Source organism: Choristoneura fumiferana, chromosome 11 (genome assembly GCF_025370935.1).
Source record: "Choristoneura fumiferana chromosome 11, NRCan_CFum_1, whole genome shotgun sequence".
Classification (NCBI taxonomy): Eukaryota; Metazoa; Arthropoda; class Insecta; order Lepidoptera; family Tortricidae; genus Choristoneura; species Choristoneura fumiferana.
Window position 1 is genome coordinate 2295587 of NC_133482.1, and position 19160 is coordinate 2314746.

The 19160-nt window shown below is 42.0% G+C and overlaps 1 protein-coding gene and 1 pseudogene across 1 annotated transcript in view; both read right to left on the reverse strand.

Moving 5' to 3' along the window:
• The window catches only part of LOC141432476 (transcription termination factor 2-like), a gene marked incomplete in the record, with an annotated part of 75071 nt that overhangs the window by 14348 nt on the left and 41563 nt on the right, over nucleotides 1–19160 (reverse strand).
• LOC141432914 (uncharacterized) lies at nucleotides 16801–18180 on the reverse strand (annotated as a pseudogene).

A 19160-nucleotide genomic window follows, 5' to 3' on the forward strand; every position in this document is an offset into this window, starting at 1 on the left:
ACGCCGATGGCGTCTGTCTACAGAAGCGTCGGCATTGCGGCAAAGTGTAATCTGGCGCTCGGCAATGAATGGGTTAACAAAGTGCTCTAATCCTAAATCATCATCACTGCCGAACAAAAGGCCTCCCCTTAGAACGCCATAATGAACGACAACTCGCCACTTGCATCCACCGTTTCCCGCAACTCTTACGATGCCGTCAGTCCACCTGGTGGGAGGCCTGCCAACGCTTCGTCTTCCGATTCGTGGTCGCCACTCGAAGGCCAAGCGCGCTCTACGATTTTTTGTCGTGAGACAAATTGTCGCAAAAATGCAACGTATGCGTTTTGTTATACGTAAGTGCGCGCACATTCGAAAAAAAATTGCAGCGATTTTAAAAATTGTGATTTGTCACATTTTTCCGCGATTGCTCATGATGCTATTGTCGCAAAAGTGAATTGCAGCATAAGGAGCTGCATAGCCCCGCGCGCACTGCGATAATAAAATCTCACCCCGGCCGGACCCGCGCGGTACTCAGTACTCGGTCGGCATTTCGCTCTCCAAGCGTCAACCTGTAGGAACCTGCTTTTTAACATGTTTATAAGGATATTGGCGCCGTTTATTATGTTTCAGATAAAAAAAGCTGTAAAAGCTTTTCAGCTGTAAAAGGATGAGTCCAACATTGATCATTTCTTTTTTCTTTTTTCTACTCCTCCGAAGGAGCAATAAGCAAGAAGAGCGATTAGTACGAAAATCCATGCTGAGAACGAACAAATCATCGAATTTTCATCGCAGTGCGCAGTGAACTTTCTGCGATATTTTAGCAACGCGATTTTAAAAATCGTCTCGCAAAAATTAAATCGTGGTGCGCGCTTGACCTCATTGTTGAGAATGAAACGGGAAGAGTGGAATACTTATAATTAATAAAAACTAAAATATTTAATTTTAATGTCATTGTTACCACTGGTGGCTTAAAAGTTGGAAAACCCCCGACTTTGTCACTTCAAAGTTCAATATCTTAAAGCGGCTAAATCGATTTTGATGAACACGTCTAAAACCATTGTTAGAAAACCTGATTTCAATAAAAAACCGCACTGAAATCGGTCCTCCCGTTTAAGAGCTACGGTGCCACAGACAGAACACAGCGGTCAAACTTATAACACACTTTTTTGCATCGGGGTTAAAAAGCGACAATTCACTTTTAATGTTGAATTTAAACAACCGTTCACTGAACAGTTATAATAACTTATTTTTTGTTGCTTCATTACTGCACAAAAAAGTTCACGGACGCGTCTGAAGCGGATGGCACTCGCGCTCGCACTGGTCCTAACCGGTCCGAGATATCGTGTCCGTGAGCAGTGTCTATGTTTGCGTTGCTCGAGCGCACTTGTATGTAGATTGAGTTCTGTACTTATCTGTTTTGTGGCCATACTGCGGGATTTCAATGTCAAGTAGAAAAAATCATATGGATACGCCGTTTATCCCGCGATACCAATTAAACTGTTCCAAATATAAATGCTATTCCCGTGTTGGTATTATGTTTATAAAATAAACGACATTAAATAATCCGTGTTGGTTATGATATAAATAGAAATGATTCTACAAAAAATAAATAAAGTTGTACCTACAAAAATGTATTTACATATTGAATTACGGCAAAACACTTTTTTTTCATTCACTGCAATTTCTTTATTTGTACCACTGCCACGACTGCACTAAATGACATTAAGAAAAGAGCATCCAAGACCAAGATCATTCCTACAAGCAGCCACCTTGACGCTGCTGCTCGACGCGGCAACTTGGCGCTACTTTTTTGAGTCGCAGAAATTCAAAATCACGTCACACGACCTGTGCCCTATTTCACGAAGCTACTAGTTACAATTTACAAGCGGTAGTCTCTTTTCAATGCATACTGTTAAATAAAGACTACCGCTTGTAAATTGAAACTTGTAGCTTCGTGAAATAGGGCACATATTTGTCGCTGCGAGCGACTGCACGTCTCTACATGTGGCCGGACCTTCAAATTTGTACTCATTGCACTGACAGTAAATCCAAGGAACTCCCATCGCATTAGAAAGGAGCTCCCGCCAAAAATTTTTTTAATCTTAGCAGATGATGATGATAATACAGCCCAACGCGTGAATTTTACTTTAGTATCTATGCAGACCAAACGTTAGCGCGATCTAATTAGCAGCCAGCGCCATCTGTTGAACCCTAGTGGAACTAAGTTTAGCCATTGGAGCAATACACAAAGTGGCCAATGGACATCACCTTACAACCGGACATTAATATGTAAGCCGTATTACAAAATTAATTATTAATAATTACTATATGAAAGGGATGTTTCGAAATAATTTGGTTTTTTTAATTTTAAACCTGCATGGCGATGGCAATGGCGATCCTTATTTCAAATTGCGTATCTACCATGTTAAAAGTGTCGTTGTAATGTAAGTAATTAAATAACATTGTGAATTGTTTTGAAATACATCCAATGGCATCCTACTGACATTTAATACATTCAAAAAACTGCAGTGCAAATGGGGAACTTCACGCATACCCTTGAATTACTTCACAAGTGTGTGCAGGTTTTCTCACGATGTTTCCTTCACCGTAAAGCTCGTGGTGTTTTCAAATGTAATTTCGAAAAACTCAGGAGGTGCGGTCCGGGACCCACGAACCTACTTGAGAGGTGATAGTCAAACCGATAGGCTAGGCCAGCACGGCTGTCGACAGTCGGTAGTCCCAGTGGGTGGTCAGCGGTCAGCGTCAGTGGTCAGTGGTAGTGGTCAGTGTCAGTGGTCAGCGTCAGCGGTCAGTGGTCAGTGCTCACCGCGAGGTCGTCAAAGGGCGTGCAGCGCAGGTACTTGAGCAGCGCGAACAGGTCGAGGTCCTTGTTGTGCACGGGCGTGCCGGTGAGCGCCCAGCGGCGGCGCGCGCGCAGCCGCACACGGCGCGCGAGGTGGCCGACTTGTGGTTGCGCACGATGTGGCCCTCGTCCAGGATCACGCGACGCCACTGCACGCGCATCAACACGCCCTGCTGTACAACAAACGCATAATGAATATTAAATGATATTTTAAAAAATAACTCACGTCTTAAACCGAGTTTAGCTCGACATGTTTCGGGCTATTTCGTAGCCCTTCTTCGCAGGAGCACGCGACCCGGCTGCCGCAACACGGACACTGCTCGCGCGACTGCCCGACGAAACTGACACCAGCGCACAACTACCCGCATTTTTATCGTCAATGTCTAATGTAGGGTAGCACACAACACTAACAACATCGGTTTAAGACGTGAGTTATCCGTTACAATATCATAATAATAATATGAGTGAGTCTCACGGTAGTTTCATGTTCAAAAGTGCATAATGCCTTATAAAAATCACTCCCACCTACATACGGTTCAAAAGTGTAAAATTAGTCGAGAAAAGAAAACTAAGGTGAAAAAAAACAATAAAAAAAAAGATTTACCCCAGTTTATTATTTTTGTATGAATTCTCATTTCTGAAATAGAGTAAATTTAACGAAACTGAAATTTTTGAACAACAATTGATATCGTATATTTTTTTTCCGATTTTTCTTCATTCACGTATATGATGGCTGTGCCCAGCAATGGGACGTATAGAAACGTATTTATTTACTAACACAATCGGGAATTATCACGCTAAAGAACGAGTAATAAATACCTCGACGTTTCACCCACATTACAGTGGCCGTGTCACGAGTAGAGGTCCCCTTAAAGAAACGGCCACACCGGTGTTTAAAAAACGGTGACGGTACGGAATCGCAGTGACGCATCACGCAGCGTATGTGCACCGTTTTTATTGCATGCTCTCCACACAGGGGCTCAAAATACTCAAACGGTGCGGGATCGCAGTGACGTACCGTATATGTCACGACTTTTGTTCGGTAAAGTCCTGACACGCCAATGCGATTCCGTATTTTAAGCAGCGGTGTAGACAGCAAGCGATAAAAACGGTGCACATACGATGCATGATGCGTCACTGCGATTCCGTACCGTCACCGTTTTTTAAACACCGGTGTGGCCGCTCCTTAACAGCGCGAGTCCTTCAAACTACCCGCTCTATAGGCCGGGATTATGAGGGTAGTTACCTTCTCGCTGTCCCGCTGCAGTATGTTATAGGTAGTCATGACCATGTCGCAATGTGCGAGCCGCTGCGGCTGCGCGGCGCGCGCGGCGCCGTGGTGCAGACACGTGCTGATCCTGTGCGGCAGACAGTGCTTCTTCACTTCCCCCTCCCACTGGGACATCAGAGACGCGGGGCATACCACTAGAGTGCCGCCTTTTACCACTGGATGACAAAGAAAAAACCACAGTGACACAGAAAATTAAAAAGAAAAAACTATGGTAGTGTTACCATAGCCCATGGTTAACACCATTATTTTGAATCCCTCACTGCACTCTCGATTCTAATTTGGAATCCCTCGCTGCGCTCAGGATTTTACTCTAGAATCGCTCGCTCCGGTCAGGATTCAAAATAAAATATAACTGCTCGCTCGAACAACCCCCGACCAACAGCAACTTACATCGCCCCCGAGGTTTCTCGCCGTCATCCTCCTCGCTGTCATCATCATCATCATCACGAATCTCCTTGTCGCTCGCGATCAGGGATATCATCGTGATGGTCTTGCCCAGCCCCATGTCGTCAGCTGAAAGGTAGAAAAACCATATAAGAAAATATAATAGTTAATAATGTTCTCACCGTTACAGCTTTGCCCTGGCTGTGGAGGGAATGCTCGGCGAACCGGCACAACCACTCTTCCAGCGTTAAACCGAGTTTAGACTTGCATGAAAAATCGTGCAAGTTGCATTACATTGCGGCGCTCGATTGGCCACTACAAACTCGTTGGCTTTAAGGCCTCGCAATGTAATGCAACTTGCGCGATTTTTCTTGCAATTCTAAACTCGGCTTTAGAGTTAGTGAAGTTGGTATTGAAATTTTTATAGTGTTTTAGATGCGGGACGGACTCATCAGATATTCTCAACATGACAGACTCACCGAACCCAAGTAAACTAAGCATGTGAGACTCTTCGAGGCTTTAGAGGCGGTACAGATAAATGGTTTACCACGACATAGATCCGCAAATATTCTCAACATAAGACAGGCTCATCGAGTCCGAGTTCTCTTAGCGTGTGAGATTCTTCAAGTACTTTAAAGACAACACTGACACTCACCGAGTACCTACTCTAAGCGCGTGTGATTCTATGAGTGGTCCACAAACGAGACAGATTCACCGAATAGTGTCAAGATAATGCAGAATCACCGAGACTATCACCACCGATATCACCGATACTTCCTTTCTTTGCCATTGTAATATTTAAGAACCATACACCCATACTGCTATTACCACCTTTACCTATAACCAGGCGCGGCGCACTCCGCGATATAGCTGCGAATCTGTAAGTATCAAAACACCCCACGCCGGCGTGGGTTAACTCACTAGGGCTATGAGCACCGCCCGGCATGCACGCTCGCAGTTTCGCTCGAACAAGTCGCGCCGCGTAACGCTACGTGTAGCTGTGTGATTTTCGTGAGGATATTAGAATATCTATCATGAAATAATAAAATCTCCGAATTTTGTCAACAGTATAGGGAGTGTATCAAAAGTCATGCCACTTGTGAGAATTTGCACAAAATGGCGGCACCACTTGCTAGGATCTTTAAAAGATGGTAGCCGAAGGGATATTTCGGAGCGGCCAAGGTGGTCAAAAATATCAATACATGTGGAGTGTGGTATGCGTGTATTGAAGCGTGATGAGATGATGTACGTTTGAATTTGAACGAAGAATGAATACTGAGTTTGAGTGAAGAACAAATGAGATGTTATGGCAGTTGACGACGTACGAAGAACGTAAACAGACGTGTGTGTTCATTGTGTATTCTTTTGTAACGTAATTTTATACGATTTGTATCATTATTTTCCAATTCGCTGGCCAATAAAGGCAACTACAAACTACTGCTTCGTTTCATTCACGAACTGGTTCCCACATACATGAACTCTAATACCTTAATAATAATGCACTCGCATGTGCTCACTGGCCGCTCTGAAATATCTAATGGGACTCGTCGGCTTTCAACGTTTTACATACTAGTTTAAATATTCAGGGTAAATACAGACCCAGTATCCCGCCGGCGGGGCGCTGCGTCTCGCGCCAGCGCAGCCAGGCAAGCGCGTGCAGCTGGTGCGCCATTAGAGCGGTCTTCAGCGCGCTCGGCGCCTGCGCACACACAAGGGGATCCATCATCATCATCATCAGCCAGAAGACGTCCACTGCTGAACAAAGGCCTCCCCCTTAGAACGCCACAATGAACGACAACTCGCCACTTGCATCCACCGGTTACCCGCAATTCTCACGTCAGTCCAGGGAGGCCAGCCAACGCTTCGTCTTCCGGTTCGCGGTCGCCACTTTTCCTCCCCAAAGGTTATCTGTTCTTCGAGTGAGGAAACAAGGCGATTATTAGCGCTTTAATCTTAAGCAGGTATTCATAACCGGTGGGGCGTTACTTAGGGGCGTAGAATGATTCAAAGGGGGCCGTGGACGGCTTTGGATGGCAAACGAGCAAGTGGGTCTCCTGATGGTAAGAGATCACCACCGCCCATAAACACCTGCAACACCAGGGGGATTGCAGATGCGTTGCCAACATAGAGGCCTAAGATGGGATACCTCAAGTGGCAGTAATTTCACCGGCTGTCTTACCCTCCACACCGAAACACAACAGTGCAAGCACTGCTGCTTCACGATTAGCGAGCAAGATGGTGGTGGCAATCCGGGCGGACCTTGCACAAGGTCCTACCACCTAACGTCGGCTGTATCTTTTATAACTTTTTATTAAAATTGTACATATTAACAGAATGCATGTTGAAAATGCACTGACCACTATGAAGCCACGGATTCACCAGTTGTTTGACGTGACAGACAGTGCCGGGCTGTCACCAGCTACAAAACCCTTGGCTGCTCGTCCGCAACTCCCTGGCGCTTACTACGAGGCGAGGGTTGGAGGGGTTCCCACAGTACCTTATCGAGCTGTTCCTCGGGCGGCCGCGACGCCAGGGACTCGTGCAGGTCGCGCAGTCTGTCCAGGATCAGGTTGCGCTCCGCCAGATGCGTCGACATGGCTGTGGTGGAATACAAGTCTAACTATGGATTTCCGTTAACTTCGATAGACGGCTCAGTTCATTGTTAGAAAATACAGGTAATCAACTTTTGGCTAAATCCAACAAAAACATTACGAAACGTGTTATTTTTGATCTCCATTAATTTTAGGGGCAAATTTAACAGGTCCAATGTAGTTAATTTCTCCAAGACACCAGTGGCTTAACTTTTACTGTTTAATAGTGACTGTGAACGTGTAGTTAGGTATATTACGCACGCGTAAAATAAAAATTCGAGAAACTTCCTTTTTTAGCTAAAACGAAGAACAGCTACAATGAAGCTAATTGAGAGAGAACTCGATAAATACAATTTTTTCTGATAAAATACGATAGAAAACCATTGTACACTATATATATACATATATATATATATATATATATATATATATATATATTATATATATATATTATTATATATTATATATATATATATATATATATATATGTATGTATATATATAGTGTACAATGGTTTTCTATATATAGTATATATATATATATATATATGTACCTCATTAGGGTGCGGTAACTTAAAGAAGTAGCAGATTGCATACACGAATTTAGGCAATGAGCCAACCGAACCTTGTTTGCCGAACATCCTGGGCTGCACGGCATTGCTGGCCTTCTGCAGGTCGTCCCAGGACAGCCCCTGGCCGAACCCGTCGCGCGCCACGTCGGCCGGCGCGGGCTGCGACGGTTCCACCACCATATTGCCCACGCGGTCGCCTTGCCGTCGCACCTAACCACCGAAAAAAAAATGCTTAATTTTGCCTAACCCGTATGTGATGCCAGTGATGCCACACCATAGCCCTTAAAAATAGGCTTAAAGTTGCTCAGCGAACTACGGAAAAGGAAAACGGTAAACCATACAGTAATTGGCCACGTTACAGTAATTTCCCACATGATTTTTTTGTATGAACAACAATAATACAATAATTTAATGATAAAAACGACTAGATTATTATAATTAGCACGATATTTATTATGATTTATCACCAGTTTTCTTTGTATTTTTTGATTCAATTCAAGTGGGTAATTACTGTACCGTGGCCAATTACGGTATGGTTATGAAGAGAAACGTAGAAGGACGAGACCTATGACCTCAAAGCAGAGGTTATGGGTTCGCACCTCTGAGTTTTTTCAGAATTTATGTGCGAAATTATATTCGAAATTTACTATGAAGGACGGTATTGTGAATTTACGATGAAGGAAAACATTGAGAGCAAACCAGCACACAGTGTGTGTACAGGACTGATTCATTGTTAACCTAGGTTTAGACGAAGCCAGTGTTGTTAATGGTCACGTATAAACAGTCTTTCAAGACAAGCACTGGCAGGAATATTTTCAAGCTAGTTACCTCCGCAAGAATAATACAGGAATGAAATTAATCCAGTTGGCCTCATCTAAACGACACGGGCAGGCCAGCGCTGGCTTGTCTGGGGACGGCGCCAGCGTTACTGGCTTCGTCTAAAGTTAAGAATCTAAGGCAGAGATGGGGAAATAGCGGCCCGCGGGCCAAGTCCGGCCGGCCCGCGACAAGATTTAATCCGGCCCGCAATCAAAACCCGTCATCTAAATTCATTTTTTTTTTCTTATGGTATAGGGGCAAACGAGCAGGCGGATCGCCTGATGGTAAGCGATTACCGTCGCCATGGACACCTGCAACACCAGAAGAGTCACAAGTGCGTTGCCGGCCTTCTTTTAGGTTCATTTAGTCATCTCGAGTGTTTTACGAGTTACTTCAAGTAACTTTGGAGCCTAATTTCGACGCTTTTATTAGTCAAAATTTCATCTTTCACTGATTTATTTTTCTTGTTACTTGATATTTTATTTATTCAATATTACTCCGCGTAATTATTGTATGTATATGGCCCATCACTAAATCTATTTCCCCATCTTGCTCTAAGAGGCTATTTCACCACCCATTGATTAGTCTTGACGGTTAAATGTGATGCCGTCTCCGTCAATTCGAACACGACAAATAGAGACGGAATCACATTTAACCGTCAGTTAGACTAATCAATGGGAGGTGAAACAGCTCCTAAACTTTGCTTTACATTTTATTATGCCGATTAATCCTTAATAAGGTAGAGGCGATTTAGCGACCACTTGCATTGAATTGGAAACTAAACCTTATTAATTTCAAAATACGTCACAATTTCCATTGTAATTATTGAAAATGCGACTAGCCTTAAAATATTATTTGTGAGGTATGTACTCGATAGCTGCTTTTGATTATGTGGCAATGCTCCAATAAATGGGGCCTTATTAAGGGTTAAGTTTACCTGCTCTTCGAGGTCCGTTAGTCGCATGATGAGCCGCGACCCGCCATCCGGGAGAGTAGTCACGTCCATGTTCTCCAGAAGATTCTAGACGAAGACGCAAGATAATTTAATGTCGCTTAAACTTTTACTTAGTAAGTGTAAAATTAACTACTATCCTATCGACTCGGGCCACTTTTCAGGGTAGTAGGTAAAGGTTCCTAATATTTTAGGAATAAGCGCTTAAAATCATCTCAGTTAAAATATTTCGGAACAGTTAATATAAGAGCAGAGACTTTTTAAAAAAATCAGAACATTTATGGCAAATAATTATGTGTTCCGAATTTATTGAAAAGTCGCTGTTAAGTATATTTATGAAAAATTGCACGTTCTAATATTATCAACCTTAAGTAGTGTAACGAATCTATTAAAATGTAATGCTGCTCCGAAATTTAGGTTGGAGTACCTCGCGCGCTATGATACATTTGTTGGCGACTTTTTTTTTAATCAAATTAAAAAAAAAAAAAAAATCTTTATTTCATATTTATAGGATTTTTTTTTTTTTAATAGCTGGCAAACGCGCATGCGGGTCACCTGACGGTAAGCGATCACCGCCACCCATGGACACCTACAGCATAATAAGGACTGCGGGTGCGTTGCCGGCCTAAAGCCCTAATCTCCCACTCACCGTACGAAACACAGTAGCAAAACTACAATTTCACGCCGGTATTCTGTGTGAGTGTGGTACTAACCCGGTCGAGCCGGCCCATTCGTACTGCAGCCAGCAAGTGGTTACAGTGAGGCTCTACCACATATAAAACTGTACTTTTACGTACCCTGATATTCTGGAGATCCGCTTGCAGCCCGTTAAGCTTGTTAAGTTCGTTGTCTCGCACATGTTTCTTCACGTATACAACCTGGATGAAAGAAACTATGAATATTTATTGCCTAAACAGAATAGAGAAAAAAACGCCGTTAAGAAAGCTGTAGTATGTATAATATTGTGACGTTCAGAAGGGTTTTTTTTTATTTTAATTTGTAAACATCGATTACATCGTCTATCAATGACGTGGCGTCTTAGTCGTAACAACACGATTCCCCCGGGTTGCTCAAGGAAAATATTAAAACTACCCTGAACACACAGACATTATTATTAAAATAAGTTAAGAACACGGGTCACTCGCGTATTAATAGGCGAGGTATGCCCGACATGTTTAGACATGTTTGCCCCACCTGGTTGGGATAGCTAGGCGGCGGCAGGTACTGCCGGATCGTGTTGTCCTTACTGCGCTGGGACGTGCTGGAGTCCGCTTTGGCCTTCGGGGTCTTCGGGGACTTCTTGATGCTGGTCTTTGGGGGACTTATCTGTGGAGATAGCGACTTTAGTAGCTGAACCTGACAGTATACAGGGCGTCCCACGACTATGCCACATGGAGGTAAAGTATCTTAAATTTTGGAGATAGACAATTTTACTGAAAGAAAGCTTTATTTTAATTTTAAAAACAATTTAAACTGTTAAACAGAGTTTAAACAGTGTTAATTTAAACAGTGTTTTGAAAAATGCGCTGTTTAAACCAGGAATTACAGTAATATAATACAACTGTTAATGAACTAAAACAATTACTTTGCTCACGCGCGACGGGGGGGGGGGAGGATGATACCTCGTTTTAGTTCATTGATATGGACCTCCGCTAAGTAACGCCTGATTCCTTAAATTAATTCCATATGATTGAGCAGATCAGATACAGTTCGATGTTCGGCGTGTTCGATTCCCGGTTTAGACAGGGCATTATAAAAATTTCAATGAATGCAGATCAATTTGTTTAAAAAATTGGTTGGGTTCAAATTGGTTTATTGTGATTGCTCATTACCAAAAAAATGCAAGATAAATTTCCTAACATAACAGTACCGCGACTGACGAACTGAAAGACAACGCAGTCTAAACCACAGAAGCTAGAGATTAGAATCTTGGTAGACAAGTACCATAATGTATTATAGGCATGTATAAGGTATACCTACTAGAAAATCAAACTTGCTTTATCCACAACCCAGAACGAAATTACAGAGGGGTCAAAAGTGCCGTGAGTCGCTACGAGAACAACATGCCACAGTTGTGCTCGGCTTGACTATAAGGTAGATACACATAGGACAGAAAACTAAGATATTTGAAGGAGGCCAAGCTACGGAAATAAGCTAGTGACTCATAATGGACAGCCTTACCGTGTCTGCAAAACTGACTGATTTCCGAGGCATGCTTGGTTTAATTATAAATGCACAGCACTTTCAAACATTTAAACTTAATTCTAAATAAAAATAAATAATAAATCAGAACTATGTCAAGAATAAAATTATTACATTAATTGCCACGTTTTTCTGCCGTTAGCTTGTTTAAAACTGACTTTTATTTAAATAAGATGTCATGCCTACCCTCGTTATTTTGATTTAAATTCAGAGGCGTTTTTACATTTATTGCAGCTATCTCGCCTCTTTACGGTTTTATCAAAACTACCAGTTCAAGAGCCGTTTTTCAATTTATAATTTGGTCAATATAAAACAGGGAAAAGCCGGCGGAATGTAAGCCGTGGGATTATCAAAAAAAAAAGTAATGTTTGTTTCAATTTATTATCGGCCTTAGTAATAGATGGTGTGCGAAAATTTCAAGTGTCTACCTCTTTCAGTTCAAAAGATACAGCTCTGTGACAGACAGACATAATTATAAAAATCAAAATTATGCTTCCCATTAAATAATTAGTTTAACAAGTTTTTTTTTTTTCCCTTGTTAAACCTGCAATCAGTCTTTTAGACTATAATCAGGTGTGTTGCTAGAGGTTGGGGTTTGGCAAGGCAGAGCCACTGCTCTGTCTCCCCTTAGTAAGGCAGCACATCAGCTCTCTTGAGTCTTTTAATCGGATTTGGCTGCAAAAGTACACTGGATAACGGGTTTGGGTGAATCATCAGTCGGTCCCTGTAGTTGGCTGAATATCGTTTAACTTCATCTGTTTGGTTTAACAAGTAAAAAAAAAATATGAGTTTCATATGTGCAGTGGTTTCATCCATAGCCATTATATAGTGTGTGTGTGAGATGGTTTGATTTTGACCAACGTCAAGACAGACACCCGACTCCATCATAATTCTTAAGAGCGAACCGAATCCTCAGACAAGGTATGTTTAGAGACATACTAAGAGGTCACGGAAGGAGACTGAGTCGCACGTATGCAACTTCTAATGTCTATTTATTTTAAATTTGTAAGTTAAATTATTGTCGTGTCGTACCTATCAGGAAGTCAAACAGCTGGTGGAAGACCGTGCGTAGTGGCGATTACTCGACCGACAAGAGTGTAGCTCTTAAGTTTAAGAAGAAGTTAAATTCAACTTACCTCATCATCATCACTGCTAAGTGTTATCACATCGGTCACTGAGTCTATCACCGTGACATCATCATCATCGACCCGCGCATTCTCCTTGTTCGCCGCGTCATCCGCTATCAATTTACTCAGCACCTTATCCTTTAAAGACCTCTGTTCAATACTCCTCGGAGTAAACTGAGCTAATACAGGAGAATTAGGTTTTGAATTGTTCAATTCATTTGTTATATTGTGTAAAGGACTGGCGATAGGTGAGCATGTCAGTACGGAGTCGTTGAGATTTTCAGTTTCTGGTTTCTCTGGTGTCTTCAGAGGTTGTTGTTCAGTGGTTGTCTGTGGTGGTTTTTGCGCAGGCGTAGTCAACTTTGCAGGCACCTGGCATGTCAAGTCAACTGCTGGTAATTCTGTGAGACTTTCAGTTGAGCCAGCGATGCTGCGTTTTAAACTCTAAAAATCACTGATTAGTTAGTATTATAATATTAAATCAACTGTGAATTCATAGGTATATTCGTTAGTCACTGAGTGATATTATATGATCAAACGAACTTCACAAGCGAAGTTCGATCATTATTATATGACTCGCTTCATTCGAATATTTAAGTTAACATTTGTAGTTTATTTTAACCTACCGGCAACTATTTGCACGCTTTTTAGAGATTTTCGAAAGAAAAAGGACTTTTATTGATTAAAAAACCTACCTACATGTCACGTGGTCTTTCCCACCCGCCGAGCCTTGCTCGCTATTTGTTCATTATTTTCAGAGATGTAACTAGTATTTCCCTGTTTTGTTGATGGGGAAACTTAAATGGGTACTGGGAGGGTGGGTAGTTAAATATTCGAATGAAGCGAGTCATATAATAATGATCGAACTTCGCTTGTGAAGTTCGTTTGATCATATATTATATTTCCTCGCTTCATTCTTCATATTTAAGTTAACATTTGTAGATGTTCAGAGAGCAGTTGACCATCAATAAACAGTTTGCATTTTGCTAATCCTTTTATTTTACTATTCTTAACAATTATTTTTAAGAATAATAATAGCTAAGGTCTTAATCAGACTATAATAATAATTGCTTATACTAATAACAGTCTCTTATTTAGGAGTATAATTAACGGTGTTCTACCTCTGATCTTACAAGTAGGAATTTAATTTCAGTGATTAAGATAAGAATCAACTTGACAACTGTCGTCAGGTAAGCCACAGACCTGTCTAGCAAAGTTATTTTCGCTAATGACTCGCCGATTGTAAAACTTTGCAAAAGTTTGTGAACCGCTGGTCCAGCCGGCTGTCTTTCTGATGACTTCTATGCTGACTCCCGCGGCGGCGGCTGCTGATGTGGCAGCGTGGCGTGTACTGTGTCCGCTGAATAACGCCACGTTCACGCCGCTCTCGGCTAGCACCTGCTTGAGCCACCTGCTTATTGACTGTGCTGTCGCGTTTTTATGAGGACGCTTCACAGTTATTAAGAGGCGGTCGGTGTTCTCATTTCTTAATTTTCTCGTTACCGAGATATAATCTTGGAGCACCGTAGCAGGGCATATTTTGGGGTTTTCCTTAAAAAATGGTAGAAACAGTACTGGCTGTTCCCTACCGGGCATGGATGTCTTAATTATATCTGTAATCGTAATTGTAATGCCGTTCAGGTCTATGCTAATGTTATTAGTCTTGATTAGGGATAAAGTTTGTACCCGATGCGCGGTACATAAAGCTAACAAGCTTGCTAGTTTTTTGGTAATTTTTTCCAAAGAAATGTCAGTGTTTGGGAACCATTCAGCAATATGGTCAAGAACTGTTTTAGGGTCCCATGTGTAACTGTATTTTGGTAAGTTAGGTCTCATTTTAAAAACCCCTTTGAGGAGTCTTTTAATGTGCTCGTCTGAGCCAACCCTATTGCCTAAGAACAGCGATAATGCTGACCTATGGCTATTTATGGAGCCATAAGACGCCCCTTTGTTGTACTGTTCGGTCAAGAAAGATATTACTAAAGGGACTGAACAATCGAACACATCTCTATTGTTTTGCAAACAGTAACTCCACCATAATTTTAGTGACACGTTGTATTGCTGAATTGTACTTTTCGCTAAAGATCCAAGCATGAGTTCCCAGGCTTCGGTTGGCAGGCCTCGTCGGTCGTAAGCTAGCTGGATAGCACTGCGGCACCCAGGGTAAGGTGCTCGTGCAGTGGATGTCTGCTCCTGTAATGGGAGCATACAAGGTGTTCTTTAGGATTCATTAACACAATGTCCGATTTTTTTAAATCCATTAGTAATGGGTACCATGCTTGTGATGGCCATACGGGGAACACCAATATCCCCGTTGCTTTATCGTGTATTATTTTCTGTAGACATTTCAAAATCACCGAAAACGGGGGAAATGCGTAGAAAAAATCATGACTCCAGTTCATGGTGAATGCGTCGATGCCGATTGCATCTGAATCTTTCCGCCAAGAGATGTAACGCGGGCATTTGGCATTAGCTCGAGAAGCGAATAAATCAATGTTTGGCTGACCTAATTCTTTTGTTATTCGAAAGAATGCTGAACTTGACAACTCCCATTCCGTATCTGGATTAGTTCTACGCGATTCTTTATCGGCCTCCACGTTATCTTTCGTATTGATGTAAGAAGCGAAGAGCCAGATGTTTCGCTTCTCGCACCACTGCCAAATTTGCCGAGCTAGTTCGTTGAGGTGCGGGAACTGCACACCTCCCATGCGGTTGATGTAACTTATGGCTGTCGTATTGTCAATGCGCAATAAAATCGTACAGTTTCGTTCGTCTTGCGAGAAGTATTTCAGCGCCAGAAAAGCCGCTAGTAACTCTAACTGATTAATGTGAAATTCTTTTTCCTCTATTCTCCATGCTCCATGAGTTCTTATGTTATTACAGAACCCTCCCCAGCCGGTCCGCGACGCGTCCGAGTATATAATTAGGGAGTAGTCGGGGACTAGCATGGAACAGGAGGATGAAGGTATTTGATCCTTCCACCAGTTCAGATCTTCTAAAATTACTTTAGGCAAGTTAATTTTCCTGTCATAGTTATGGAGGCGCTGCAAAGATAAATACTTATGTCTCTCCAAAATTCTTGTATATAGCCACCCATACTTTACTGCTGGGCACGCGGCGATGAGCGTGCCGATCATTTGAGATAATTCCCTTATTGTACAGGATGAGCGTAAAGAAAATTTATGTACCAGGGCTGCAATTTTTTTGCGTTTATCCGTTGGTAAAGATAGAGTCATGTCTTGTGAATTAAAATTAAATCCCAAAAATCTACAAGACTGCTGAGGCTCCAAGATACTTTTTTTGAAATTAATGACGAAGCCTAGGTCCGTAAGTAATTTAACTGTTTCTGTAACGTTACGAGAGCATTCGTCGTAGTCGTCTCCTATGCACAATATATCGTCCAAGTAAAATATAGATTTGTGACCTTGTGACCTCAAATGTGTCATGACTTCCCTCATTATCTTAGTGAAAGTTCTTGGAGCCACGGAAAGTCCATAAGGCATGGCCTTAAATTCGAAAGTAACAATATCCGAATGATCATCTTCAAAATGAAAGCGCAAGTACTTTTGGCTACATTCCGCCATGGGTATGAGTAGGTAAGCCTCTTTCAGGTCCACTGTGGCCATAAATCCCTGTTCCGGGATAAGTCTGGCTGCCGTTCTATGATCTTCCATTTTGAAATGATCTTTGGCTACAAAATGGTTTAAGTTTTTTAAATTTAGTATAAATCTTTTTTCTCCGTTAGACTTAGGTGCTAAAAACGTTTTCGAAATAAATTGGTCATTGTTCGGCGAACAAGGAGCGATAGCCCCTAGTTCGAGTAAATTTTGAATAGCTAATGTCATGTCAATTTTTTCTGTTTTTGACCAATTTATTTTGGGAACAACGTTTTGTACCACTTTTTGCTTAAAAGGTATGGAATAGCCATTCTTTAGCCAGTTTAAAATAACAGCATTTGAAGTTATTTTGCACCAAGCATCATAAAAATATTTTATCCTACCCGCATGTAGTAGTACCTGATTTACTGCTGGGTCGAGGCGCGGAGCTTGGCCTGGCCCGCTGGTCTCGACTGCGGTTGCGCCTGGGGTTTGCGCGCGGTCGTAACCGCCTTCCTCTGCCCTCCCGCCCCCCCTGTTCGACGGGTAGCGCGAAGGGCCCGTCCAGTTTCCCTGGTACTGGTGGTAATTAGTGCGTGGGCCCGTCGAAGGTGTAGGAGCCGTTGTGTTTTTACCATTTGCCAGCGGCTTTTTATCTGTAGACCCTGCTTCTCTATGGCTTTTGAAGCTTTGATTTTTTCCTGCAATTTGTTACCAAATAGCATATCGTCCCTTTCCGTGAATTGTACAACCGTCAAAAAGGGTTTGGCTAGACCGGGTGTAATGAGTTTTATACGTGCCTGGGTCTCAGAAAAATGTAGATCGGACAATATGCGACAACTGTCGCTCAAGGATTTAATGGCCGAGATTTTGTCGTCGCTGTTTAAAAGAATTGTCATCGCCCGATTTATAGCGGTGATTCCGATTCCTAATTGTTGTTGTCCAGTTTCCATTTTCTTGTCTCTGTTTCGAGCCATTTCTGTGACCGCTGCGGAAATTTCCGCGTTCAACTTGGGTGCTTGTAATAGCGTACAATTTTCCGGAATGAGGTAATCTTTTAGGAGCTTCTCCTTTGTATCCTTCGCTAGACCCTTACGTAGCAAAGGCAACCATCGCTGGGATAAATTTTCGTGTATTTTAGGTCCCAGTTTGGGAGAGTCCTCAGTGGCTTCCCCTAATGCGGAAAGCAGCTCCGGATCTAATTCTGGCACCTGGGCGGAGACTGGATCAGACGGGGATGTGATACTCGCGGCAACCGTAGGTTCCGGAGGTTCAACGGAGGTATGCTCCGGAGGGGTAGTACCGTTGTTTGTGTCGTCCGTTGGCTGCGCCCTTTCAGGCGAGCATGGCGGGACTATGACTTCTAGGCCGATCGCGTCGTCCATCGGTACTTCTTGAAAGTCTTCGCTTTCTGTACGACCAAAGGAGAAAAATTAGAAATATAATTAAATATAATTTCTAAATGTGGGTAGATTTGCTTAACAGAACTGCAGTCTAGTCTCACGGACAGGACTCAGAATTAGGTAATTGCATATTAACATGTACCTATTGATTTAGGATAACATGTCTTACATGCTAAAATGCCTTCGTGTTGGCTCACGGTCAACCCCCAGGCTAGGTTTGTTTCCATTTGGAATAACCTTTAATCCATCGATCAAATGCATGATGGTGGAAGAAAATATATATATACCTACTACCTATGGGTACGTAGGGTTGTTCAAGAAATGTAACACATACTTCCAATTACACACAAAATTAAATGTTTACACTTACCGGAACTTTCATCAGATGATGATGGTAAGCACTGTAATTTCCTTAATTTGCGTTGGTAAACGCTCAATTTGCTCATCTATCGTGAGCGTTGATTTACGTTTTGGCATAATTGTGATGTATTTTTATAACTTATTTATTATTAATTTTTAAATCGTAACAGTAGGCGCGTGCGTCTGTTGCCTTGCACGAAAAAATAATGAACAAATAGCGAGCAAGGCTCGGCGGGTGGGAAAGACCACGTGACATGTAGGTAGGTTTTTTAATCAATAAAAGTCCTTTTTCTTTCGAAAATCTCTAAAAAAGCGTGCAAATAGTTGCCGGTAGGTTAAAATAAACTACAAATGTTAACTTAAATATGAAGAATGAAGCGAGGAAATATAATCTATACAATACAACAATTGCAAAGAGAGCAGCAACACGTAGTAATAAACCCTAACTAAACAGAAACTACATGTAGTAGAGATTTTCCAAGGTAAGAAATAGGGGGCCTGATGAGGCCAGTGTGACGTCTTCCACGCCACCTTTACAATAGACAGAAGTATGGAATAGATTTCTAGAATCTAGAATAGTTTTCACAATTTGAACATCAATCAAGTAAAGTTAAAAAAAATGTATGCCCTCAAGTGAAGACCGGGGTACTCAGGAGGATAGAATAGATCTCACAGTTACTTGACATAAATGGATAATAATTATCATATTGCCAAGGAATAATATACTCACATCATCAGATTCAATAAAATCTGACTCATCACTTTCATTCTGTTTCGGTATTATGCCCATAATACTCATGCGCGTCGCACGGGACATCGCCATCTGATCCTCATCTGCAGCATCATCTGTCTCATCACTTTCATCATCTTCATCGTCCTCATCACTGCCCTCTGTCCCACTATCGTCACTTGCATCACTCTCCTCACTGTCATTACCCTTACCAACTTTCCCATTCTCAATCTTCAAAGGGGTATCTTTCATGCATTTCATTTTGTTGTTTTTATTTTTCTCTATGATAATA